A 16,606-nucleotide genomic window follows, 5' to 3' on the forward strand; every position below is an offset into this window, starting at 1 on the left:
AAAAAAGTAGAAAATACCATGTAGGAAGACATTTGTAAATATATATGTGTGTATATATACATATATTTATAAATATATATATTTATGTACTATAAATAACGAATATACTACTTATTTATGTATTTATTTATTTACTGCACATAACTAATCAAAATTCGCAAGAAATGCCACAAGATATCTTAATAAAATTTTCACAGAAACAGAGATATTTGAGGTATGTGTAGAACTCCTTTGAGGGGAAAATTGAGTAATCTCATAAATCAGGGAAATTAATTTAAAATGTAAATATGGATTTATTAACTTAATGAGCCTCTGCAGGTTACCCTTCAGAGTCAGTAGTAGCTGGACATGAGGCAGACTTCTGATCTATAGATAGAACATAGAAATCAAAATTTGAATCATTATTAATGAAGATGATATGGACCTAAAGAGCAAAGTAGATCACAGCTCATGTTTAAGGATGTGCAATAAAATATTTGGAAGGGATAATAATGGTACAAAAGTGTTTTCTTTACAAGTTTGGCAATATAATGGCTCATAAACATGTAAATCAGAATTAAATACAAATTGTTGCACATTGAAAACACATTTTTTCATAGCTAAACTGTACATGAGCTATCATTTATTACTTTATACTAGTATTTAGACTCAGTTACTCTTGTAATTTAACATATTAAGTACTACCATCATATTATAGAGATATATAATTGTTTAATTGTAGCATGTCATTGAAACAAATTGTTAACTTTAATAAAATTCTTCTATTAAATCTGTGACGTTGTATGGTAGCTGATGTGCATGGGAAAGGCAGATGGGAGCCAGACTCCTAACAACACATCAGCTTTGCATTATTTTTCCCTAGAGACATTTTTTTTTGCAACTGATTTCCATTTGGAGTTGTTTTGAAAGTAAAAGAGACTAGATTTATGAAATTGTTACATGCTCTACTTTAAACAGCTTCCCATGTAACATATTTTTGGGGTTGTTAAGGTATCTTTAAAATGACAGCAGAATTTTCAGCTGTGTTAATAGTTGTGCAGAAAATGATCAAATTGACCAAACGCTGACATATATCAGCTGTTAAAATATCCCAAATTCCAAATGATAGTGCTGTAGGACATTTTAATTTAATTTTTACTTCTATAGGCATAACCAGAGGGTAGAGTTTATATTTTTTCTATGCATATTAAAAAAGCAAAAGACATTTTTGACCAATAGAAAACAATGTCAGTTGAATTGGAGTTTTTAAAGTATAATCATTTATTTATACAACAGAGATACTGGTATAAAATTTCCCAAAGCTTGTTTTCAGACTTCAGATAAACTCTCCCTTAAAAGTCATGCTGTGTAGTAGACCAGATGTTCTCTTATGTCCTATAAATAAAACACCATAGTAGATGAAACAAATTACTAGATTGACAGGTTACAATAATCTCTTTGATAGAAAAAAAAAAAAGTGGGGAGAATAGAACAATAGTTATAGGAAGATTCAGTTTTGTTTTGTTTCGATATTACCTTTCCCTCTTTTTACAGGCAAAGGAAATTCACTAATAAGAAAATTCAGATGGCAAATATGGAATGAGGACATTTCTACAAGGTGGAACCTTGCCATAACTCTCTTGCTTCTATCCTAAATCAGTGAATTAATGTCTGCAATAACTCTCAGTTGTGAGACCTCCGAGGGGAATTAGATTATGACTGCTGCTGAAGTTACAGAGAGAACACAGTCAATAAGAGATAATTCCAAACACAGATTCCTAGCAGAAGGAGTTCTGAGGGAATAGTTCCACATTTCTCAAAGTAAACTACACATCTAGGGGCTATAAAGTAATTTTTTTAAACTGAAATTTAATTGGCAAGAAACCAAAAATATCAAGGTAAAACTTGCATCATGTATGACATTATTTATTACAGAAACATTCCTCAACCGATATATATGCCAGACAAGTGCAAGCTTTGCTTGCTTAAATTAGTTCAAGGCAAGAATATGATAAAACACTGGCTAAAAAAATAGTAATTAATAAAACCAAAAGTAAAAAGTAGTCTAAGACAAGTGGGTTCAAAAATGAAAGATCTCCAAAAATTCACTATTAAAAATATATATTTTATAGTGGTTAGTTGAAGGCAATTTTGTACTAAGGGTCTTAAGATTCCTAAGTTTGACTTATAAATGTCAATGAAACCCAGTACTCTGTGATTTGCTCCTTTACTATAAAATACCACGTCTAGATAGGTGATCATTTCCACAAATCAAAATATCTGAATACATCCATCCAGAGGACATCATTCCATTTTCAGGGTTTTAGGTTTTTCCAACCAGAGACTGGACTTTAGCAAAACAGACCTGCCTTGCTAAGAAGGTCTCTGAAAAGTTGTCCCTCTTTTTCTCTAATACTCTGTTTCTTATCTATCTCTGCTTTCCAACTGAAGGATATAAAGGCCTCTTTCTAAACTATTAAAAGCCCCCTTTGACTTTCACATTCACTTCTGACTATTTGTTTACAGCCCTTAGTTTCTCAGTATTCCTCTGCAGTGCCAAGACCACTTTGCAGTCATCTTCCAGTTTTGCAGTTCTTATAGGCATTGTTTCCTCCATAACTTTAAAATGCCTGAATCATCCAACCTGAGTCATTCCACCTTCAAGGGCTTTTTGCTTGTTTTCCCAGCTTGTTGCTCATGAACTCTCTAGCAGTCAGACTCTTGTCTTATTTCAGGGACTATCTGTGCTTAATAGACCACTTGAGATGGTATTCTCTTCTACTTGAGCAGTGAGTGAACTAATTCTCAAGCACCATCTTACCGCCTGTTTGCTCAGACCACTCTTGATGTCACCTGTGTTAATCCAGGTCCTCCAAGAAGCAGACACCAAGAAGAGCATTAGATGTGCAGAGGATGTATTGGGAGAAATTCACGTGAAGGCATATGGGAAGGGGCATGAGGCAATGAGGAGGGGAAGATGAAGCAGGGAGAGTCTCACACTGCATCCCATCTTGAAACAAGCTTGGGTCAGGAACAAGATTAGAGGTCCTGAGCCAAAGATGCCATCTCCAGGTGTCCTTCACCCAGCAGGAGTGGGCCAGCGCTAGTGCCTGCACCATGCTTAGTCACTGTCTCCAGGAAGCCTGCCTGAGGAAGAAAGCATGATTTCCACGTGGATGGTGCCAAATCCACAGGATGTCAATCAACGATGCACTCCTGGCTGATTCTCTTTTCTCTTAGAAATCAGAGCCATGCACTCTCATAGCTACCATGATATACTGCTTACAAAAATCTTACCTGATACAAGGATGTAGAGAGAATAAAAAGATGTATAGAGTAAGACAAATGAGATGAAGCTGGAGATAAGATTAGCAGAAAAAAATTTGTCATTAAGTCACAAAATTTTGCTCTGAGATTTTAAGAATCCAAACAAAGGAAATATTGATTATATACTTTGGTTTGGCCAACAAATAAATACATGCAAGTTACTCAGAGGAATTAAAGCTATATCTAAACCTGAGATGTGAGATACAATCTAAAAATGAATGTTATTAGCTGTAAATAGCATCTTCAAAAACATGCGGAGTGAGGAGTGCAACTTGCCGGGTATCATAAAGCTGAACTTCTGTTCAGTGAAGTATACATGTAGCATATTTGTAACTGTTTGATTTCAACAAATGATAAAATGTATAGTATCTAAAGAAATAAATTATCCAACAAAGGGTCTTCCATGAGCATTACTGAAAAAATACTGTATGGTAGCTGGAATGAAGTCTGTGCTGTCAATTACAAGGATCTATGCCTGGCTTTACAAACAGCCACATAAGGGTCAAAATCGAGCCTAAACAACTCATCTCAGCTTGGAGGAATTTCTGAGGCAGTGGGAGTGAGCAGGGCCATGATTTTCTCAGACAGAAATTCTAGGTTCACACCAACAAATTGACAAATGGACAGTTAAGGCCTCTTTTTTTCCCCCCCTTAAGGCAAGGTTGCAATGCCATTAACTTGAAAAATGTTAAAGTGCTACTAAATTCATACTTTGGATGATGTACCTGGAGAACATGTAACTTCCAGTAATGTTCTGTCTGGGTTTAATCCTTTAAAACAAACAGGTTACAGAAAGTCCTCCCAGGCAATGGAATGGATTGATTTATTCTGTGGAGTTGCTAACTATAAGCTGAAGGACACTTACCAAAAATTATTTTGACCTTAGGATACTTCATTTTAAATAATTATCTCTAACAGTAATTATGTAGAAGTGCCAGTTATCTCTTAAGGCTACTTGTAATTTCTGATAATATAGCCATGTTATCTAACTAGGAGTGAATTCTTGTATTGTTTCTGTTTTCTAAGGGGACAGAGAAGGATCCTTAGCTCATCCAAAAATGGTATCAAATCAGTGAGGTTCATAAAAATAGAAGAAGGCAAGAACATTCCTCTCTTAATTCCAAATGGAAATTATTATCCAGTACATTCGGAAATCATCCCTGCTGACACTAATTCATTATTAAAGTAATATTTAATTTTTCAATCATTATTATGGTAAAATTAATCATGAAAATCTACCATTTATTGTGTACCTACTATGCACCAGACACTGTTAACCATGTCACTTTCTCAACAATGACATATGTAATCTTGTACCTATTTTATAAAAGAAGAACTAGAAGAACAAGGGGCATCTTTATCAAGGTGTGTTCTGAAGGACACACAGCCAGACAGTGGCAGTCCCAGGAGCAAGTTCTATCCAGGTCCAAATTCTCTGCTTTTTTTCTATTCCTTTGTCTGCCATTCCAAGACTTCATAAATATAAGAATTTGGGGTGGGGGGAGGCAAATATATTATTTTGCTTAACAAAATCCCTACATGTTTCTAAACATATCTTCTGGTTCGTGCAGACATCAAAATATTTTATGGAACTATTTAATTTCCCAAAGACAGCTCCATTTTGCAATAATTTGGGGATTGTGGCAACATTGGCTTTTGCCACCCTTCACAGAGTTACTACCATTTTATGATTTGAGGCCAGAGGAATGATCAAGCCATCGCATACAATATTTCTGTCTTGAGAAATGACATAGGTCATCTTGATATGGGTGTCCATCTCAATCAGCGTCAGTTGTGGCCTGCTGCTCTCCGAAATGAGCTGAACTCAGTGAAATCTATTTTACCAGCCATTCTCTGTCGAACTGCAGGTAGCAGATGTTTTCATCATTCTAAGTAAAATAATGTGTTTTTTTTTTTTTCTCCTGTAAACGAGTTTCAATGAGTCTGATATTCAAACGATGCCAAAGCGCTGCTCATCAGTCACACCCATGGTATTTAATGAGTCTCCAGACCCTAGACCCTGATGTGCTTTCCTTCCCTCAACAGAGTTGATTAGAGGTTAAAGCGAGCACAATGAGAGACACACTGCTCCTCACGAGCTGGTATCAAATTGTAATATTTGTAACTTTTTTCTCATTCTCTTTGGTGCTGAGAAGAATATCGGAAAATCACTATGTCTGCTTTGTCTTGACATCTCCCTAAAGCATCTACGTGTGTTAGTGAACTTTTAATGTGAGCGTTGGTTTTCTTTTTTTTTTTTTAATGTCTTTTATGTTGACATTGCTTTTATGATTATTTCTCTCGTGATTCATAACATCCCTGCCCACTCAGAGCATCTAGCCCTGTGACGTGCACGTACACCCTTGATGATCTGTGTGAACATGCTCTGCTGTGTGTTTGGTGATGACTAAGACTGTAGACTTGCTCGTCTCAACAAAAAGAAAGAGAACAAACCTCCAGGATTTTCATTTTATTTTTGCTTGTGCTCTACCTAATAGTAGTCAAAGGTAAATAGGCATTACTTTGAAAGTTGGGGGCTTCCAATATGTTTAGTAAAAATGTTTCAAACTGTGCCCCACAGATTCCTAGAAATTATATGACTACCTCACTTGCAGGCATTTTATGTTATCTCATATATATAAACAATTTTCCATTTCTTACAGCAATGATTAATTACATAAATATGGAAATGTGTACACAATGTGTAAGATATAAATACCATTCTGTTTTTACAAATAAGGAAAATAAAACTCAAAGAAATTAAGCAACTTGCCTAAAGTCACAAAGCTAATAAGTTTTGGATCCTGGAATTCAGCCCATGACTGTTTTATTCTAGAGTTTCAAGATAAATAATGGTTAATAATCATTGTCTTCCAAAATAATGTTGACACACAGGGTTGTAGCAAGTATTAAAATAGAAAAGGAATAATAATTTTACTAAAAATAAAACAATAATGTTATTTATTTGATTTAAATGTTTACAAGAGTCACTATAAGCTACTTAATGATTTTGCAATTGGAAAGAAAGTATCTTGAAAAATGAATATTTTATAACATAAAATATATTACCTTCACAAAACACAAGGTATTACCTGATTTGGAAGATGGAAGGGAACATACTTGGACAGATAAAATTTACACAGAGACATCACTTTAAAGCTGAGCATTGAAGAGTAGGTAAGATTCCAAAGGGAGTGGTTGCAGAGTATAGAGATTTTCCATAAGGCAAAAGAACTTAATGAATTATGGTTTCCATAGGCTCATTTCAGTAATTTTTAGGCTATTTCAATTCCCTTTGCCCACAAGCGTGGCTTGTCTAAATTAAGTGCTCTTTAACACTGTTACTTATTAAAAATCATAATAAAGAAAGGGATCTTGATTAATTATGTATGTGGAACAGATAGAGATGACAACAATCCCCAAGGCAGTATTTTAAACCTTGGAAAAAAATATAAAGAATATAAGCTTTAGCTTTAGGATAGGTGTGATCTAATAATTAAAACACTTCTAACAAGTCTATGGATCATAGTTAAACATGCCCCTTGTTTTCCCACCTGAGCACCGGGGGAGGGGCTGGAAAATCAGGTTAGGTCTCAGGGACTCATCATGGTAGATGGATTTAGCAACAACCACAAAACTGCGATTTAGGGTCAAGGTCTGATTTTCTAAAAATCCCGCTCCCAAAGCCTGTCTCCCTTGTGCACATGTATCCCCTGTTGCCCCTCCTCTCCAATAGATCAGAAGCATGGGGTCAGCATCAATGGGATTATTCCCTCTGAAGATTCAGAATCAACGACCTTATCTTAGTTAAAGTGACATGTTTAATAGAGTTGATCATTCTTTAAGCTGGAATAATCTACTGAGTAATACAGTCCATGGGAGAGTTTTGAGTGGCAAGTAAGGGGAATGAAGAATACTGAAAAGGCAAAAAGAAGACATTAAACATTTTTGAGCGGGGGGACTCCTAATTAGAAAGCTGAAATAGGAAGGCTGACCACAGTCTGTTATCCTGAACACATGCCCAGGAGGTGGTGGACTGCAAGTCAGGGTGCACGCCTCCAGGAAGGACTGCCAGCAGGAATCAGGCCCCTCACAGTGGGACTAAATGGAGTTGATGCAGCACATGTGACTTGCCCTTCCCCTTCACGGAGGGGGCCTCCATGTCCAGCATCTCGGTCACTCCCTGAGCTGCAACTTCACCCCTCTGCTGGAGTGGGGTCTGTAACCCACCCCCCAAGCAAACCCTTAATTTCAGACAATCCGTAATTTTCCATTCCTGTACCAGGCTACAACCAGGGAGTCTACCATCACAACAAATGTATCATCTCAACCTGCAACTGGACCACCCCGGGACTATTATAAGAACTTATTTTAACTTTACCAGCTCCCTCTCCCATACTCCACAATAACTCATTCGAGTGTCCACCACTCTCATCTACACCATTTGTCCAGCATCTCTCGGAGCCCACTTAGCCAAAGACCTCAAATTTACTTAACGGGGAAAACACGAGTCATCTGTCAAGTTCCCTTGGGCTTCTTACGCCCTAACTGCAAATGCATTTTTACGATAGTGGCTTCTTTCTTCTTATAACTAAAAAATAAAACATTTCTCTTTCCTCCTCCCAAACAAGTACTTGGAATAACACAAGCTTTTGGCTAAGGATATGAGTAAATCCTTTCATGTGGCCCCAAACGTGCAGCCAGTGGTTTCCATTAGGAGAAATATGGTTCAGTACAGGGGATCACTCTTCTCCTGGGCACCCAAGTGGCCCAATTATAAAAGTTTCAGGGGCAGAGAGGAGGAGAGGAAAGAACTAACTTCAGTGCATAATATCATTCTCCATTGGAGAGCAGTTGCTTTGTAAATAGTAAGACACTGAGCAGTTAGAAAAGGTAGGTTTCTTCTGGTGGGTATGAGCATTATTATCTCTGAGAAAGTCTGTCCTCGGTAAAGAAAGCTATGATGTGTGTGTGTGTGAGAGAGAGAGAGAGAAAGAGAGACTGATTGATTCACAAGTCTCAATAATCAGAAGAAAAAAGAAAAGTTTCTATAACATAATGCTGTGAGAAGGGGGCCATGACAAGCTCATGCCCACATATAGTTGCTCCTGAGATTTGTAACATCCACATCACCTCTCTCTTTCCAACATCTTCTTTTCCATAACTAATTCTTCAGAAATGATACCCACCCCATGACTCACACACATGAACCGTTACTACTGATTGCGTATTACACGCTAAGAGACGTGTTTTCCTTCCGCACGGTATTACTTTCTATGGCTTGGGGCAAAGGCTTGTTGGAAGACGACTGCATGAATGGGGACTCACATGGAAGTGATGGAAAAGAGGCACTCCTGAGAGGACAGACACAGATGGCAACTGTGTTAGGGCCCAGGCTGAGCCCACCGGAGGGCGTTGCCCGGAAAGTCACTGCATTTGCAATGTGTCGCCTTGAACAGTGGAAAAGTCATGTTCATCACAGTTTTCAGGATTATTTTCTCCCTGTACTGTAATTCTTTCTAGTTAACCGCACCCTTCAATAAATGTCGTATTTCTGTATAGCCTTACTCAGTGGTGGTATAAAGAAACTTGGATCTGCAGATACTAACTACTGTATATAAGATAAATAAATGAAGTCCTACTGTAGAGCACAGGGAACTATATTCAATATCTTTTAGTAACCTATGAGAAAGAATATGAAAACGAATATACATATATATGTATGACTGAAGCATTATGCTGTACCCCAGAAATTGACACAGCATTGTAAACTGACTATACTTCAATTAAAGAAAGAAAGAAAGAAAGAAAGAAAGAAAGAAAGAAAGAAAGAAAGAAAGAAAGAAAGAAAGAAAGAAAGAAAGAAAGAGTGGGAATGCTGCTTGCCCCGCATTTCTCACTCTCTTACCCTCTCCATCACACTGAGTAGGCTGCACCTGGGAATGTCAGGTGGTGGAAAACAGTAAGGTAAGCACTCCAAGAAAAACACTGTATACATAACCTAAATAGCTTTATATCTACAAAAGAAATTGGACTTCTAGTTAAAACTTTCTGAGAAGGGTACTCTAGGACCAGAGTTCTTCAAAATGAATTAAACCAAACTTGAAGAAATAATACCAATTACACTCAAACTATTCCATAAAATGAAAGAGGGCATGTCACTCAACACATTCAATGACATTAGAATTACTGTAGTATCAAAATCAGGTAAAATCATTAAAAAAGAAAAATACAAACCAATAACCCTCACAAACACACACAGAGAGACATACATTCTTTAAAAAAATTTAGGAAATCAAATGTAAAAATAAGTAAACAGGATAATATATATTAAATAAATAGAGTTTACCCCAGGAATGCAAGATTGGCTTAACATTATAAAATCAATCATGTAATATATCTGAGAAATGTGATCTGATCATCTCAATAGATGCAGAAAAATATTTGATGAGATCTAACATCTTTTTCAATAGAGTCTGAAGAACCCCTCAGCACACGAAGATTAGACGGAGTTTCCTCAACTTGGTAAAGGATCACAATGAAAACACCTTCAACTAAAATTATACTTAATTTTAAAAGGCCCTTAAGATGAAGAGTAAGGTAAGGATGCTTGTTCTCACGATTTCTATTAAACGGAGGTTCTGTTCTATTCATGGAGCTTTTAACTAGGGCAATAAGGCAACATAAATAAATATCCAGAAAGGAACTACTTTTATTCATGGACAACAAAATTGTTTCTGTAGAAAATCCTATGGAACCCACAAAAGAAATCTCCTACATGCAAATATATTTCAGAGTCTGTTGGAAACACAAGTTTCTCCGTCGCTAGGACACAGCAAGAATCACTGGAGGGCTACATATGGGATTTTCACTGTCTCAGCTCAAGATGTCACAGGTATAATTTCTACCCACAGTCCACTGGCCAGGACTAGACTCACCTCCTTGCCCAGCAGCAAGTGAGATGGTGAACGTGAGAAAGAGATGAAATGTTTACTAAGCATCTGGCTACACTACACTTCCTGGTGTCCAGGGACAAGGTCTTGCTCCCTGTTGAATCCCTAGCATGCAGCCAAATGCCTGACTCTAGTCACTGTTCCATATATTTTTTTCATCAACTAATAAATGCAGAATTAGTAAGAATCATTCCCTCAACTGAGTTCAATGGGAAAAGTGTCCAAAATAACTATGATGTTACACATCTCTAGTAGAAAAAAAAAAAAAAAAAACAAAACTGGGGTGGAAGGAAGGACTGATTTTTAAGGAAAATATGAGGAATCTTAACTTCAAATCTATAGAGCTGAGGATATCTAGGTAGAAAGACTGCGTTATGTGTTGGGAGAGAGATGAGGAATTGAGGTTAAGTCACCGAAAGAGGTGATTATTGCAGCTGTGGTGGGTGTGTACCACTGCCAAAGTCAGAGGACTTACAAAAGCTGCCGGTTCAAATGTATTATCAAGCGAAGCAGTGGTGTTGGTACTGAAATGTACTAACTATTAACAAATGAAATATAATTCATCTTTATCAAAATTGATGAAGTGCCCTTGAGGATAGATTTTTTCAGATACACAATGTTTATGACAAAAAAATTGATGTATCTTTAGCATTCTCTGATTAACGCCACTTGACTGGGATCACTACCTCACTCAGCACTTCAAGCACCTATTCTTTATCCCAGAGCTAATTTGTGCTTGTTTGCATATTGCTGGGTAAAGTGTTTCAAAACCATGCCTGCATGTGAGCTATCTACCCAAAACTAACTTTCAGTTTCTAAGGCGCTATTTTCTTTTCACTTTTTGTCCATTTTAAATCTTTTATCAGGGTTACTAGGTGCCAGATACTTCTCTGAGACTTGACAAATATCACGTCACTTAATTATTCTATCGGGGCTGCATATTTATTTTTAACAAGCATATCACAGGAACGGTGTGCTCTGCTCAGTGCATCATATTGGGATGCACATGATGTCGATATGTCTTGTTAGTGGTGAGGTTAACCTTGATCATCTCATTAAGGCATCTTTGGCTGAGTTTTTCCACTGAAAATATACTATGTTTCCCATTGTAAAACACAAATCATTTAAGTCTATGCAAATACCCTGTCTCTCCTCAAACGTTGCCCACTAATTTTGACTCCACTGGTGGCTCTGACATGAAATAGCTATTATTCTGGCATTCTAATGGTGACTTTCTATTTTTGTACTCCTGCGTTGATTAGTTAGTCTTTCATAAGGAAGAGCTGTGCCTTGTCCCCCACTTATTTATTTATTCAATTATCTATTTCAGTATGAAGTCATAGATGTTTTATTTGTGGGTTGTAGTTTATTACTCCTCCTACTTTTGTGGTGCCAAATGCACTAGTCTGGGGCATTTTGAGCTCTTCCTGTTTAGCTCTTGTGCCCCTTTGACATGGCCCCTATGTTTTGTTTCTAGTTATTTATTTATTTATTTTTTCTTAGCATGTTCTGACTGTTTGCTCCAGGCTCATCTGCCAATTTTTCCTGCTCCAGGTCTGGAATATACCACTTTTTCAAGGTTTTTTGTTTCTTTGTTTGTTATGGGGGGTTGTTTTGTCTTAACTGGCAAATAGGACTTAGAAACTAAGATATGGCAGCACTGCTACTGAGGTACCATCGCTTCTGGGCTTTCTTTGTTGACAAAGCTTAGGAAACACTTCTGCGTTTACTAACCCATACACATCCATATTTATTTCACCTGCATGTAACCTTATAACTCTAGGTCTATCTGTCTGTCATCTGTCTACCTATGAAAAAAGGTGAGTTAATTCAGATGCCTCCAATTCAAATCTAACATAAAGAGTTCATTCTAGCCTTTCCTCTTTTCTCATATTTCACTTGTTTCAACAACAGCAAAAATTCTGGCTCTAATTTCTACAGTAAATTTACTTAGTTGCTGAACCCTAGTGCCCCCCTCCACCAAAGTTTTAGAATTGTTAACTTGTATTTTTGTGAGAAACTATTTCTGACTTGGATAGAGAATGTGTTTACAGTACTTGTCATTGGACTTACATTACCCAATCAAAATCTTTCCAGCATTATATAGGTTCTTGTTTTTTCCCTGTGTTCACCTTCATTATATTATTGTTATTTATTTGTAGCACATTTGTTCACATGTTGTAGTTTGTATTGCTTTGGGTTTTCCCACATCTTGCTTGATTTTTAAAAAATTTACATACAGTAAATTTCACTCTTTGTGGTATGCGGTTCCATTGATTTCAACAAATGCATAGAATTGTGTATCTACCACCACAACTGTGATACAGAACAGTTCAACCAATCTGGTAAATGTTCTTGTGCTTTCCCTTTTTAGTAACTGCCTCTATCCCTTCCAACCTTGGAAACCGTTGCTACATCCCAGTGTTGCCCATTCTGTACAGTTTTGCATACATAGCTTTGTGTCTTAATTGGGAGGGGAACAGTTTAGTTCAAACCTTAGAATGTACAGATAAACTGCGAGAGATGAAAGTAAGGCTCTGGGTACACACTGATACACACAAGTGTTACGAGTCATAACATCAGCCTGCATCCAGGCCATCTCGGCCAGAGTCTACAACAGGAAAGAATAATGCAACAAATATGCTAATTAGTAAGTTCTTACTAGTTGGTCTATTTTGAAGATAATTTATTTTATAAGGACAATCTTCATTAATGTTTTTATAGCCCATGATTAAATGAAATGTGAAATCTTAAACCCATGCACCTTGTGCAATCTGCAAGAAACAATTTCCATGCAGCGACACTGATCACACTCAGTACCCAATCAAGGGGTTGGCATCTCTAGAGAGACAGGAGTTGCTGGGAAGTCAACTAGATGAGAAGTAATCTCTTCACACAAAGCTGAAACAGTCCCTGGTAAATGAACAATTTTGTTGAAACAATTTTCTGATCCAAATATTTAATATTTGCATAGGATGAAGCACTGTAGCAAAGAGGTTAATTGATGCCCAAAGCTACACACTTAAGAAGAGGCAGATCCAGATTTGGAATTAAGAGCTTCTTTAGGACATGGAGCATACCTGGATATCCAGGCCAATGTGGGCTCAACGCTGCGGCCATAGGAACTATTGCTTTTGATGACAAATTCCCCACGCTTTTGTCTTAGGCAATCGAGCAGCTTCCCAGCTGCATTCTGGCTGCTCAGTGAGTCACTCTTAATGAATATCTGAGGTTCAGTGCTTTAATATAGAGCATAATGCTTGTTTCAAAAGTCATTGCTGAAATAATGAATGATGTGTGCCCATACAGTGAGGTTGCATGAGCATCTGAAAATCTGAGCTCAGCTTCATTAACTTGTGTTTCCCAAGTGTACAAGAATGGAGAGAATTCCATTGTCTCTGAGTCAACTGGCACTTTGAACAGTAGCAATTGCAGGGATGAAAACATTAAGAATGATGTATTCTTGGACTCAGAGACAGATGAGCCCATCAGAGCTCTGACTCCTCTTTTCATAAATGAGAGAGATTGAAAAAACTCATGCCCTTTATGTCTGTGTCTTCAGTAATTTGCAAATAAATTATTTTAGAAATTTGATCTTCCTATGATTTTCCTCAAAACCCAATTTCATAAACTTGTGTTGGTTTCTTAGAATAGGACCTGAGATTCTACTGAATGGTTTCAGGAAAGTATAGCTTCCTTTGCTTTGTTTGGGATGGAACATGAAAAATATTTAGTTACGACATTTAGAAATGCTCCCTCTTCTGCCATGAATAACTATTAGGGTTAGTTTATTTCTTTACCTGGTAGAATTGAGAATTAGGGATCATATTAAGGAAGGAATGATTGCAAAGCAGTAAAATTAAGTGGAGAAGCAGGGCTCTGAAATAATTCAGTCTGAAATGAAGAATGCTCCAGTAATCCTCCCCACCCCCTGCCCCGCCCCTCACTGAAGACAGAAACAATTGTCTGTGTTTTTCTCGCTCCTCACCTGCCTCTCAAAATATAGCAGGTTTTCTCATCACAATTTTATTTCACAGGAAGGGTGTGAAGATAAGTGAGTTTCCATTTGTAAAACACTTTAAAGTCAGAGGTGCTATGCTGGATGATAGTGAGAAAGTAGAAGGAAAAGAGGTGACAACTTGCTGAAAAATCTGTCATTGTCCATTTATGGATAACTTGGGGTGGCTCATGATAAAGTCTTCACCCAAAGGCATCATAGATCTATTTGCACAAAGTAGCACACTGATTATGGCATAAAGCACACCAAACACCTTTTATATCACTCTTTAAAAATGACAACAGTTACACAGAGGCACAGGAACCAGGCTTCATGCTATGCTGATGTACCTAAAACAACTGAGAAAAAATTATGCAGGCCGAAATATACTACCTGCAAGAAACACACAAACACTCCAAAAAAAAAAAAAAAAAAACAAAAACCAAAAAACCTTAAAAACAAAACTATGAACACATCAACTTTACTTTTCCACAAGGACTGCAACTTCAATGAATCACAAAGTGGCTTTTGCTCTTTCTCTGAGGTTCATATTCTTGAATAAAGGCTTCATTAGCCACTCAGCATCGCACGTTAGAATGGAGAACTAGGACATGACTGATAACTGTTTCTCACTGTCAGATTACCAGTCTTCATAAAAGACAACTGCCAGGGTCTTTTTACAATTTCTTAACTGCAATTCTGTAATACTTCTCACCAGGCATCTGGGCCTTCAAACTTATCTAATGCCCCAACTTTACAACTCATCCCAATAGTGTCATCAAATTCTACTGTTCTGTGTATGCGTGCACATGTACACACACACACACACACACACACCATTGCTGACACTGCTATTTCTGCAAAAAAGATTCTATTGAGCCTTTTCACCAAAAGGATCAAACCCAGGAACTCTAGCTTTGCAGCCCAACTTACGTGAACTTGTTCATTTACCTCTAATGTTCACCTCCTACCCTTCTACGAGTGTGGGTCAATTCCTGTGATAAACAGAGATCTGCATTTCCCAAACACATCATCCTCTATTGGCATTATCATCTCTACACTGGCTTTTTTTTTTTTTTTTTTGCCCATAATGTTATTTTCCTCTCTCCACATGAAAAAACAAACAAACAAAAACCCAAAACACACACACACACAAACCTCATCCGAATTAAGTGAGGGCGCTATCTTTTTGTGCAAAGTTTTACAGGACGAGGAAGAGTTGCCTCCTCTTTTTTCATGCGTTTTTCTCACTTCTTTGTCCTTTTGCTCATCGCTCTGTATTGTGGCTATTTATTTACCTATTTACTGCATACTTACGTACTTATGCATTTGTTTGCCTGTCTTGCCACTGTGAACACTTTAAAGGAAAGGTAGTTTATCTCATTTCTGTACTCTCAGAGCCTGTTACAAGGCCTAGCACATAATTCATTCTCAATAAATAGTTAAGGAAAGAAAGGAGGAAAGAATTTCAAAGGAGTGGAGGAAATAAAGGGAGTAAGTGAAGGAAGACATGAAGTGAAAATGGGAGATGTGTTTCTTTCCTGACAATGCAACTTGAAATTCAAAATACACGTTCCCTAAGAAATACTATTATTATGGTAGCTTAACACAGACCACAACACTTAGTTCACAAATGTTTCATATTTTGAAAACAGTATTTATTTATGATATTTTGGTTATAAGGTTTTACGTCATTAACCATGTGAAAAAATATCTTGAAAAAGTTGATTTATGAAAGCATTATATACCCCATCAACCCTGTAAGCAAACACATTCGGAGCATGAAACACCTGATTGACATGAGGATGTTTTGGAACACAATTCATTTGTGATTTTCACTCAGTAACGTAACCCACAAAAGCAGCTCTTCCTCATAAGAAAGAAACAATTCAACTATATGTGAGGCCCAAGGTCTAGATTCATCACTGGTTTGAAATTTAAGATCAGTAAGATGCTGCAGGAAGTCTTGAGAGAAATTACCAGGAGAAGTTATACAGAGATGTTTCATTTTCACTAGGGACAATATTTCCTATTTATTACAACATCTACTTATGTGTTTCATTGTTAGATTTGAAAATAAACTTTACCTAACATGATAGAGTGATCAACAAATCACTTAAGAGTATCCTCTAAGGCTTTGTGGGCTTATAAGATAGAATATACCTCTCAAGTCCAGAGCAGGTAAAACATAAAGGCCAAAATATGTGTATTGTTCCAAAGACATTTAGTTTCCCTTATCACTGGTGATATTGGTGCCCTGATAGAAAATTTTATCTAAAAGATGCAAAATATGGAATTAAATGACCTTAATATTGATGTTTATTCCCATTATTCTGAAACTGATTTTCAG

Source organism: Camelus bactrianus, chromosome 35, assembly GCF_048773025.1.
Source record: "Camelus bactrianus isolate YW-2024 breed Bactrian camel chromosome 35, ASM4877302v1, whole genome shotgun sequence".
Classification (NCBI taxonomy): domain Eukaryota; kingdom Metazoa; phylum Chordata; class Mammalia; order Artiodactyla; family Camelidae; genus Camelus; species Camelus bactrianus.